General features: G+C 37.9%; 1 pseudogene; it reads left to right on the top strand.

Annotated features, from left to right (window-relative positions):
- Positions 1-7265: 7265 nt before the first annotated feature.
- On the top strand, positions 7266-9294 carry LOC105499072 (arginase-2, mitochondrial pseudogene; annotated as a pseudogene).
- Positions 9295-11540: the final 2246 nt, after the last annotated feature.

The following is an 11540-nucleotide window of genomic DNA, read 5'->3' as shown; positions in this document are numbered from 1 at the left end:
GCAGCTTATCCTTCAGGTCCTCACATGCCTGTGCAATGACAGACAAAAAACTATAGGGTGATAGAAGTTGCAGGAATGTACAGAATAGTCAGGAAATGTAAATAAGGGAGCATTTAGCTCAGACTGGGGTCTTCAAAGAAATCTTAGAAGAAGATAATGAATTGTGGTTTCCATTTCCCTAGAAAATCTAGTTATATGTGCCCCTATTTTTTGGCAGGCATTCTTGCAACCTTTGGCCTAAGTATGCACAGCATGTTCACAGGAATAATTTCAAATATAATATGAAAAAAAAATTAGCACCACCCTTAGCTTCTGTTAGGTCTATTGTAAGATCAGGGTCCATAGTAGCAAAACTCAGGCTGCCATAGCTTGACCAGAAACCAGGGGCCAATCCAGGGTACTCCGCTGCCCCTCTGAAAACATGTTGGCCGTGGGGCATCTCTAGAGCAGCTTTAGCTGTCTGGTGAGTTTGGCTGACTCTCCAATCACCACAGAGGTCCTGATGGGCAGAGGTTCTGACTATCCTTCCCAGATTAAGCATGAGGGGAGGGCAGCAGTTGTTCTACCCTGCAGGGACCATCTCTACAGCAAACATCACCTCCAAATCAGAGCTCCCAACCTTGCAGAAAGACCCCACTTACAGGTAGACAACTCAGTGGGGAGACGGTGTTTGGGGAAGATGAATTGTAGGAAGAGGAAGGGAGAAGGGAGTGGCAGATGCAGGCAGAATCCTCAGCTTCTGCTTGGTCCTTGATTTATCTCCGTGGAGGAGACGGACCTCCAGGAAGAACAGACCTCCCTTCCCCCTCCACCCCTTCAGCACAGCAGTGATGCCTGCACAGAGCCTGTCCCTGCCATACACCTATCAAGAATACAGCAAAGCCATTAAACATACCAATCTTTACTGACTAAAAGACTGCCATCTTTTTAACCTTTTAAAATATACGGTACATGCATACAATGAAAAGCAATGATGTTATAGATTTATTGACATGGAAACATGTTCACTATGTATCACTGAGTGAAAATAAATAGGTTATGAGAAATAAATACCAAATCCAATTTTGTAAATGGTTATATACATATAAAAAGACTGGAAAAATATGCATCTGGATGTTTACAAAGAAGGGATTATTACAAGTATTTTTTTTCCTTGTGCTATCTGTCTTCTTTATGAAGACAATGTATTATTTATTTGTTTATTTACTTTTATGAAAGAGCTATTTTATCTTTTCCGCAGGAAGAGGGAGATTTTTATTTCTTATTTTTTATTTTTTGGAGATGTAGTCTCACTCCATCTCCCAGGATGAAGTGCAGTTTTCTGAACACAGCTCACTATAACCCTGACCTCCTGGGCTCAAGCAACCCTCCCACCTCTGCCTCCCAAGTGAAAGGGACCATAAGTGTGCACTGGGACCACAGGTGCACACTGGGACTATAGGTGCACACCGGAATCATAGGTGTGCACCACCATGCCTGGCTAGTTTTCTTTTTTTTTTTTTTTGTAGGGACAGGGTCTCGTTATGTTGACTAGGCTGGTCTCAAACTCCTGGCCTCAAGCAATCCTCCCATCTTGGCCTCTGAAAGTGATGGGATTTCAGGTGTGAGCCACTGCACCCAGCCAGGAAGGGGGAGATTCTTAAATAGGTGGCTGTAGTATCAGTTATTATCAGTCTTAGTGGTTTGATTTGATTGAAATAGCTCAGGCTAAGGAATAAGACTTTAATCACAGGGAGAGAAGTATGTTGATGAACTGGATTTGTCAGCTCTTTCCTAATGACTAAAATAAAATGTGAAGGGGTTATTGCCATTTAGCATATCCTCAGAATTCAGACTTTATGACTTCCCTGTCACTCACCAAATCAAAATCAGAGTATCCCAAAGTAGATATGTTAGAAGAAGAAAAACCAAAAGATTGGGTAACTCAATCAATTTGGGAAATGTTGAGTTAACTAGTGTTAAATAGTCATCTTTCTTGCAGGACTTCTGAGAGCCTCATTATGCTAATGTATATTGTATATTTCCCACAAAATAACAGTCTTTCCAACTTTATATTTATCCATGGAATTCATTTTTGCCAAAGCATCACATGGGACCAGTGACAAGTGAATGCTGTATTGCTTGGCAACACTGTTCTAAGTAGTAATCTAGAAACACCTGTAAACACATATAGTAACTCCCTCAGGAGAATTTTTAAATAGTTTAGCAAATATAAATCTATTATTTTCATCAAAGATGCTCTAATTTCAGAAATTATGAGATTAGTCATATTAAGTCAGTTCTACCAGGTTGCTTCACCAGCAATAAAGAGTTTCATATTCGTGAATAAATGTATGAACTCAAAATCTGTGACATCACTTTCAAGTAAAGGGGACCAGTCTCTAAACAAAATAAAATGTACACCTGTCACTGCCATTCTTTCGAGTCATTACAGTTTATAAATTTATAACACCATGAAAAGCTTTATTTATGTTCATATGGTGTGAAAATTGCAAGGAAAACTTTAAATTAATTACCTTTTTTAAAAGAAAGCAATTGAAATTTATCACAGACAGTAAGGGAATTTATTTACATGCCATAAAGCTTCTGAAAATACAGTCATGAAATATGAGTTAGAAAAAGTAGCTCATGCCCTCACATGTCCTCAAGATGGAAAAGCAAATTAGCGGGCCGTAACTGCAAACCAGTCTTGTGGTTTTCGTCTCTCTCCGCGGCTTAGATGTTGCAGGATCTCAAAGGCAGACTTGACTCAACAATATGATCTTTTCTTTTGGGTTTACTCAAAAATTTTCCCCAGAATCTACATGATCTGCTCTTAAAACAAGAAGCTGGCCAGTTAAGACAGTTTATCATAGTTTCCCCTCACACCTCAGGAATAGACACCAGTTGAACCACATCTCAGAATCCATTTAGCTGGGGGTGAGGAGGGGTGTTTCTAGGACTGGGTCTTTTTTTCTCTCTCTCTTAGAAGTATCATTTTATTTCACTGTGAAATAAGCTGATTAGTATGTAGAAAAGCAACAGTCCCTTGATTTCCACAAATGCGTTTTGATTTTTTATTCTGGGCTTCAAGCCTTTCCTGCATACGTTTAACCGCAGCCTACTCCGTCAAAGGTACATTTACTGGGCTGAGGGTTTGGGGGGTGGGCTCCTCCCTGGAATCTTGCTTACATTTGCATGTGAAAAGAAAGAAATGCTTTTGAGTAATTAGTCATCTGAAATTCTGCACCATGAGGAAAAAAAATTGCTTTTGGATATTTATTGGAGAGAAAAATCCATATGGACAATGAATACCCTATTAATGCATTGGGGGGAAGGGACAGGGATGTAGCACATTGTGTTGAATTTCATCCAAACAATGATAAAAATAATATTGCCACTTTCTTATAAATAGTAGCTACAATAGAAAGTAGCACAAAGCTGTCTTATTTACAACTTAAATTTCTTATATTTATTCTATTATCTTAAAAAGCCCTTTCTTTTTGACCTAATATGTTCATGCCATATTGAAGAAACTCATGATCAATATGTATTGATTTGATCACTAATTGCATTAATTTTGCTTTAGAAATTAGAAAGGCTCTAATGAAAATGTGAAGTCACTTCAAGATAGTACATTATGGGCAGGCTAATTTAGCTGGGTTCTGTGCATCAGATTATTTCATTATGAACCTTCAATTACCATACAAACGAATGAGATAAATAGCCTTTTCTGAGCAGATTTACATTTTTGAATTCGTCTATAAATTTCAAGAGCTTAAGTTAATTTATAACCTAACATCATATTTAATATACAAATAGTTCAATCATGAATGCATTATCTGCATAAACCCTTACTCTGGCCCTTCACAATATGCTTTGAACAACGTTTGAAACAATCACTGTTTTTTAAATACTTGCTTGTACTACATTTAATCTCTTAAAGAAAAATGTGAAATGAATATTTTTGTTAAAATCTTGCATATTATTGCTTAGTAATTGGCGCAAGGAAACCAAGTGATGAAGAGGTATGCTGTTCAAGATTTATAAAACCCTAGAAATGTGAAATAGTCAAGCTGATTTTGAAATTGAGTGCAGATGCTAAAATAACATCCCAAGAAACAAGAGAACATAGAGCCTTTTACATTCTTAATGTATTTCTGCTGTTTAAAAAAACCTACCTGTACAATTGATTTAAATAAAAAAGACACCAGAAGTAGATATTTTTACCTTGGGGTGGAGTGGTATTGTGGTAGATGGCAGAAATGTGGCCAGAAGGCAAAAGCAAAGATAATTTTAAGGGGGTGCCAATAATTCTGAGATATCTTGAAGAAAAGCAATGCATCAAAATAAGATGTAGGTAATATTTTGCAAATAAATATTTGAAAGTTCATTCTTTTCCCAGGCTGTGTATTTATATACACTGAAGAAAATGAAATAGCTAGCACTAATGGATATTTCATGTGGTCCTATAAAGTTTTGAAGTGGTGCTGATAATAATAATGGGCAGAACATGCCATCTACTTTTGCTGTTTAGTATTTCATGATAAAATCATGAACACACAGTCTTGACGTATAAGTCCTGCAGTTATTATTATTGTACGCTTAGGAATTTTAAAACCTCTAAAATAGTGCAATGGTTCGATTTATACCTTCATTCATTATCCTTGTTCAGTGACGTTATAAGACCCTCATAGCATGATAACCAAAAATCAATGAATTATCACATAATTTAGGATAAAGTATATTTCACAAGCAAAGGCCTTAGGAGAGAATATCAGGGCTGAGGGCTCAAAAGAGATCAACTAGCCCCTTGGCACTCAATGTGCAGTCTTGGATGAGCACCTGGGAACCACTGTGGACTCTCTGGCTTCACCACAGACCTTTGAATCCAAATCTAAATTTAGTATGATGCCCAGGAAATTCATGTGCATGTTAGAGTTTGAGAAGCACTTGTTTAGTCTTTCATTATCTTTGTATACACATGGCAACTAAGGCAAAGAAACCTTGAGAACGCTGTTCAAGGTGGCAAAAATTAACTCTTATCTATGGCTGAAAGCTATGGTGGTTCAAGCGTGGTGCTATGTAGATCCCAGTCAAGGGTCAGGTCTACAAAGGTTAACTCTGCTGAACTCCCAGCAAGCTTTGGGAATTGCTTGTAATGCTTATAAAGAACATGTTTGAGAGTATATTGATGAATGAATACTAGTGCAGCACCATTCCAAGAACAATCATTCTGAATTTCGATTTTTCAGAATCATTTAATCAGGCCAGTTCATGAGCGAGTGCCAACATCCATCTACCCTGAACTACCTTCTAGACAGAAAATTCAAAATAAGAGAGAATGGTTCTATTCTCAATTTACCCATTCATAGGAAAAGTGTGAGAGTCAAGCATGACATGTTTGTCAATATTTCACCGGAAAAATTAAAACAGCAAGGGGCGATAACAAGTAGAGGAATTTTTAGTGTGGCTACCTGCAGCTGAGTATGTATAAAGCAAGTAAACAGTGGCCCAGTATAGACACAGCTGAGGGCACTTAATTAGTGACAATTACTACATTGTTCTAAGCTGCCTGCAACCTTGCTCTCTACCTTTAGATAAACTCATTTAAGTAAATACAATGTCAAGAAAATGGACAAGCCCTTTGACTTGCTAGAGAACCATGGAAATGCTGTATTCTATCAATTAAACATGATTCTTTCTTTTTATTAAGGGGAATTAGATCTAACATTTGCTTCAAAATTTCATACAGCTATTCACACATGTATATTAGTTCTTTAGTGTTAAATGTGTAGCAAATAGATTTTTCTTTTCAAAAATTTATACTAATAATGATCACACACTAAATCTTAATGGTTGGAGCCTTTCAGAAACTACTTACCTAGAAATACGTTTTAAGAAATAGTTTTGCAACTCACTGTTATAAAATATTTTTAAAGGGGTAAACAATTTGGATGCTTTTCTAATTCATCACGTTAGGTGAGAATGGTGTCCAGGAAATAGTTTGGAAATGCTTTGGAAAAGTCACAAATGAATTACCTTTTAAAAGTTTTTCACTTAACAAACATGTATTCAGAACCTAGTATATATATCTTTATTTAACAAACCTCTTTTTAGCAACTAGTACACGCTAGATACTGTAAGCAGTAAGACATTGTATCAGCCTTTAATGATCTTATAATCAAAAAAGGCAAAAAGAATAGTGCATAAATAACTGTCATACAAAGAGGAAGGACAAACTACAAGTCCAACTTCTTCAGTCCTACAGCCACAGCATTATCAAGAGACAAGTTCCAGGCATGTTGTTCTCCTCTAACATCTGCACCAAATAACTCCTATGTGATCTGTGAGTCAGAGGATGGTGACAGCAGCTCCTCCAGCTCCCTGCCTCCTGCAAAAATGAGCAGAACCTTGTGCATTCACCCTGACAGATAAATGTCTTGTATTTGCTGCTTTTTTTCTGGGAAATGTGGTGCATGTAAAGTGAATATACTTTTATTTGGGGCATTAGTCATGGAATGTGGGGGAGTAGGAGATGTTTGACCTACTTAAATATACTTAAGTATACGAGTTAATTTCTTCACAAACGATTTCCAAAGTTCTTTTGTTTGACTTGGCATAGACCCCAGGTGACACCAGGCACGCACAGGAGCATGGGAAACAACGCTTTGTTGGTGGTGGATTCCCTCATGGTTTCACAAAGGAAAGCCATTACAACTCAAGGAAGGTTTTAAGACTCAGTGTTTAATTTATGAAACCACATTTTAAAAATCCAAGCAGAGTAGTCATTTAATGAGTTCAGAGAGTAAGCTGTAACAACTTTAAGCTGGAATTTTACTGTTCTTTTATCACATGAAGAAATGAACATTTTCTGTCTGTTAAGGGTTTGAGATAAGCGCCTTCCACCAGTTGATACCTGACACTTGCAATCAGCTCACAAGAAAAGGATGCTGCATCTAAAGCTAGGTTAACTCTTCATTAACAGCTCAATCTGATTTATCCATGAAGTCCTGCCCATGAAGTTTACAAGCACTAGGAACATTTCTCCAAGTTACACATGAGAGTTCCGGCCCCGAACCCTAAGTTACACATGGATCTGGAGGTAAGGAAGGCTTTGAATCTCTGGAATTCACCCTCCTTATCTGCACAATAGGGGCTGCAGTGCATGATCCCTCACAGCTTCATCATAGTCAGGGCAGAGAGTGAGATGCCCCTGTGTCAGTGGTACGGCTAGTGCTCACTGCTTGCTTGCCTTCATTCCTTCTCTAGATTAACCATAAACGATGTCAGGTTGCTGTCTAAGTCCTGGCAGGGCAATGTATTGTGGTTTTCCACAGTCTTCACAACCAGCAGAGGGAGCGAAAGTGCACAGTAAGTAAACTTTAATGAAGTATAAAATCTTTTTAAAAATTCTATTTCATTAAAATAAAATCTGCTAAATGTGTCTGGGTTGAGAAATTTGACATGCCTGGTATATTTGCCTGCTGTCTGTTAGTGTTTGTGCGTGGGAAGTCAGAATTTAAAAATTATGGCCACTATAGTTAATAACAATATATTGTCTTGAAAATTGCTGAGACTGGAAGCTTCCAGCTGTACTGAGCTCTGCGTCTGCCCCAGTGATTCGTCACACTGCCAATCAAGTCCCTAAGGAACTTGTCTCCTCCAGACTCAAGTGCATTCTGTCCTGAAGAAGTCTGGCTTTGATAGGAGCCCTGTTCTTGTAGGGACAGAAAAGAAAAGGAGTGGAATGTGGTCCATCTGCCAGAAGAAAAGTTGGATTGATAAAAAGGGTCTCCAATTTGGGCTGCTGCCTAAAAGACTTTGGAAATTGTAGTTTTACTCCAGTCCCCACAGAGGAGCTCTTCAACAATTCAACAGTGAATCTGTGCTCAGTGGCTCAGCCAACCAGCAACTGGCTCTGCTGGTTAGCCTGGCAATTAGTGCCATTAGTGGTCATGCCTGGAACTGCCCAGGCCTTTGTGCCACTTGGGTTGATGCCCAGCAGACATTAGTACACCCCTTACCATTTCATCAGGAAATCTCCATGGACTATCAGTTTCATTTCTCCTCAGAGAACTACAGGGAAAGGTACCAGAACTTCTAGGATTTCCCTGGACAAACCGTGTATCTCTTCCCCAAGTGTAGTGTATTCTGGTCTAGGAGATGTGGACCCTCTGGGATATTTTTTTAAAAGAACGATGATATCTAGTATTTTTCCATGCGAGACACTGATCCATTTGGTACCCAGAAGGTCATGCAACAGAAATTTGATCTGCTGATTGGGAAAGACAAAGGTCTGTCCATCTGAGTTTTGATGTTGATGTATTTGACTCTACACTGGCTCCAGTCACAGGAATCCCTATTGTAGGGGGACTGACCCTTCAAGAAAGCATCTATATGACTGAGGAAATACATAGTACAGGGTTGCTGTCAGCGCTGGATCTTGTTGAAGTCAATCCTCAACTGGGCACTTCAGAGGAAGGGGCAAAGGCCACAGCTAGCCTGCCAGTAGATGTAACTGCTTTACATTTGGGTCAGACAAGATGTAACTGCTTTACGTTTGGGTCAGACATTGCCTATGGCCAGATTTTCAGTTTCCCGGTCAAGTCAGAAAATGAAGCGTGTGTGAGAATTTAGGAAAGACTGTGCACCATTTTGTTTCACAATGGACATTCCAGAACTGTAAGGCATTTGAGAGGACAGGTATTAAGTGGTTATCTGGGTTAATATTGCCTTAATGGAAACATTTGCACATTCTTGCAATTGTAAAGTTTCCCCTCTCCATTTTGGTGACTAATAATACTACTGTAAATGTGTGTGTGTATATATATACACACGCACACACACACATATACATATTTTGCACTTCACTGGGTATTAATGCATTGTAGTGTTGTGTAAATTTAAAGATGCACAGCAGCATTTGGTACCTTGGTATATCAAAAAATGCTAAGAGAGGAGATTTTCAAGTATTTTCACCACAAAAAAATGATAATTATGTGAGGTCATGCATATGGTAATTGGCTTGATTTAGCCATTCCACAATGTGTACATATTTCAAAACAATATGTTGTGCCTGATATATACAATTTTTATTTGTCAACTTAAAAATTAATTAATTGGAAAAAAAAGTAACAAGAGAAAGGAGATTAAGTCCACCCACACCTACTATTCTGCTGTCTAAAGATAAAGGAGGAGCCAGAGGATGCTGGGCCTGCAGGGAAGGAGGAGACGCATATCAGCATCCTGGCTGGGAAGAGAACTCAAGCCTCTCCCCTGGACCTGCTTTCCTTTTTTCACCCACTTACATGAAAACGGGCTTGGGATCAATAAGAATAATTCTGCTCAAGCTTTCCAACAGAAGAAAAACAGAGTAACCAGCCATGTTCTGCAGTCCTCACAGCAATCCTTCCCTCCAGCTAACTTGCTTCTCATCTGCTACTTTTCATAAAGATAATGTGCTCCCGCATCTCATGATGAAAGGTAAAGTCTTTAAAGTAGTCCCTCGGTCACTAGACCTCATGGCCTCCCTTCGCCCCGCGTACCTCTGGGTCTCCTCAATTCTCCCACAGCACCAGTGGCCAGTGTGCCTTTCCTGAAGCATGTCAGGCCGCTTCACACCAAAAGCCTTTGAACTCACTGTCCCCAGAACTCTGTTCCCCTAGAAGTCTGCATGGCTTAGTCCTTCTTTGTCTACCGAATGTCAGCCTTCTTGATGCCCTATTTTAATTGTAAACTATCTGCTTTTCACTTTTCCTCCTGCCTTATTTTTCTTTACCTGACATTTGATACATATTATATGTCTTACTATTTTCCTTATAAGTTCAGAGGTTTCTATCATTTTGCTCACCGTCATTCAATGAATGAATAAATGAATGAGTGAATGAATTTTAAACTTAATTACATATGCAGTGTTTGAAAGAAAGAAAAGCAAGTTTCCTTTAATGAAGGTATCATTATGTGCATATTATGGTTCTTTCGGCCTTACTCCCAAATAATTTTTTAATCGGTAGCTTCAAGATTGCTACATTGATTGAAATTCTAATTACTTGGCTGTGAGCACAAGTGTGCTCATAACTTTATCATGTTGCCATAAATATCAGTTATTTGGTAAGATAATGCTGCATTCACCTCCTCCTACTATAATGTCTAATTATCTCTCTTGGGCTCTCACATTCCATTGTGAAAAACTAACATTAGCTCATATATAATAGTCATTCATAGTCTTTGCATGTTTGGTGTGTGTGACCAAATGCCCTTTAATAGGTTCCATACTAATATTATATGAATATTAGTGAATCATCTAGTATAAATTTCTACAGGGCCTCTTAAGTAAATATGTATTTAGTTGGTTATGTTTTATGCATATTTAGAATTTGTTTGCATTATCCAACTTCACATGTATTATTTACCCGGTGGGAATATTTTGCTTTCTGCTGCTCTACTTTATCCTAAGTATAAATTCACATATGTTTTATAATATTCATAACACTAATCCACCAAACAATCTTGATATCTGGTATATTATCATTTTCTTAATGAGGTGTTATCTATAGCAAAGTATTTGCTTAATCACTCACGTTTTGTTTGCTTGATTTTGGCCATTCCTCACTCAAGACAAGTATCTGTTGAAAAAAAAGGATGTCTCCAGAAAGTCAATGAGTCCTATAAAGAAAATTGTAGCAGACATTTTCTGAAGAAAAACTAATGTGTCAAAGGTAAGTAAACCATAATTAATTTCTTGGAAGTTTTTTTTAAATTTTCTTCCCCAGCTTATAAAAAGAAACCTCTCTGGTATGTTGGTCAGGTTGAAACCTAATTGCATAATCTACATTATTTCATTCTCAATTGTAGTTGAAACAACTCAAATCGATAAGTGTTTGCTTTCTGTTTTCACATTTTTAAAATCTAATTTTTGTTTAAAAAGTTGAGTCTAAAGAACTAAAATTCGGGACAATTTAGAAGCTAAAGGGAGTGGATTAATAATTTGGTTACATTTTGCTGTCCAATCAACATCTCATGGGAGTTTAAAAATAATTTTAGTTATTTGCTTTTAGCCCTTCTTACATAAGGCTAACACAGTGGACGTGTCATAGACCATTATTCCAACTAGTCTGATGGTTTGTTTGCAGACTATTTCATTATGTTCTTCATTTTTTTCATTAAAATCTTTATGAAAGCTAAGTGGCAATTTCACGTTGGAGAAATGAAGCAGTGAAAATGGCTATCATATATCCATCATTTAAACAGAGTACTTGGGGTGCCGTGTTCCAGCACGGCAGCTTAGTGCACCAATACTGTCTAGTATAAACATCTCTTAATAGGTACCTGGGGCTGGAGTTTCTCTACTGTGTTTAACCTAAATGAGTACATGAGATTGCTATTGAAAGTGTGTTTATATCTGTGTGGAATACAAATAAGTTTATTGTTGTGGAGTCTCTGTCTTAGAAAACAGATATTTAGGGTCTCTAAACTTTTATTTTGAAGTATCTATAGACTGACAAGCAGTAGCTAAAATAGTACAGAGAGATTCTGTGTACCCTTCACCCAGCTGCTCC

This window comes from Macaca nemestrina, chromosome 5, assembly GCF_043159975.1.
Source record: "Macaca nemestrina isolate mMacNem1 chromosome 5, mMacNem.hap1, whole genome shotgun sequence".
In the NCBI taxonomy this organism is placed as follows: domain Eukaryota; kingdom Metazoa; phylum Chordata; class Mammalia; order Primates; family Cercopithecidae; genus Macaca; species Macaca nemestrina.
This window is presented reverse-complemented; position numbering and strand designations above follow the sequence as displayed.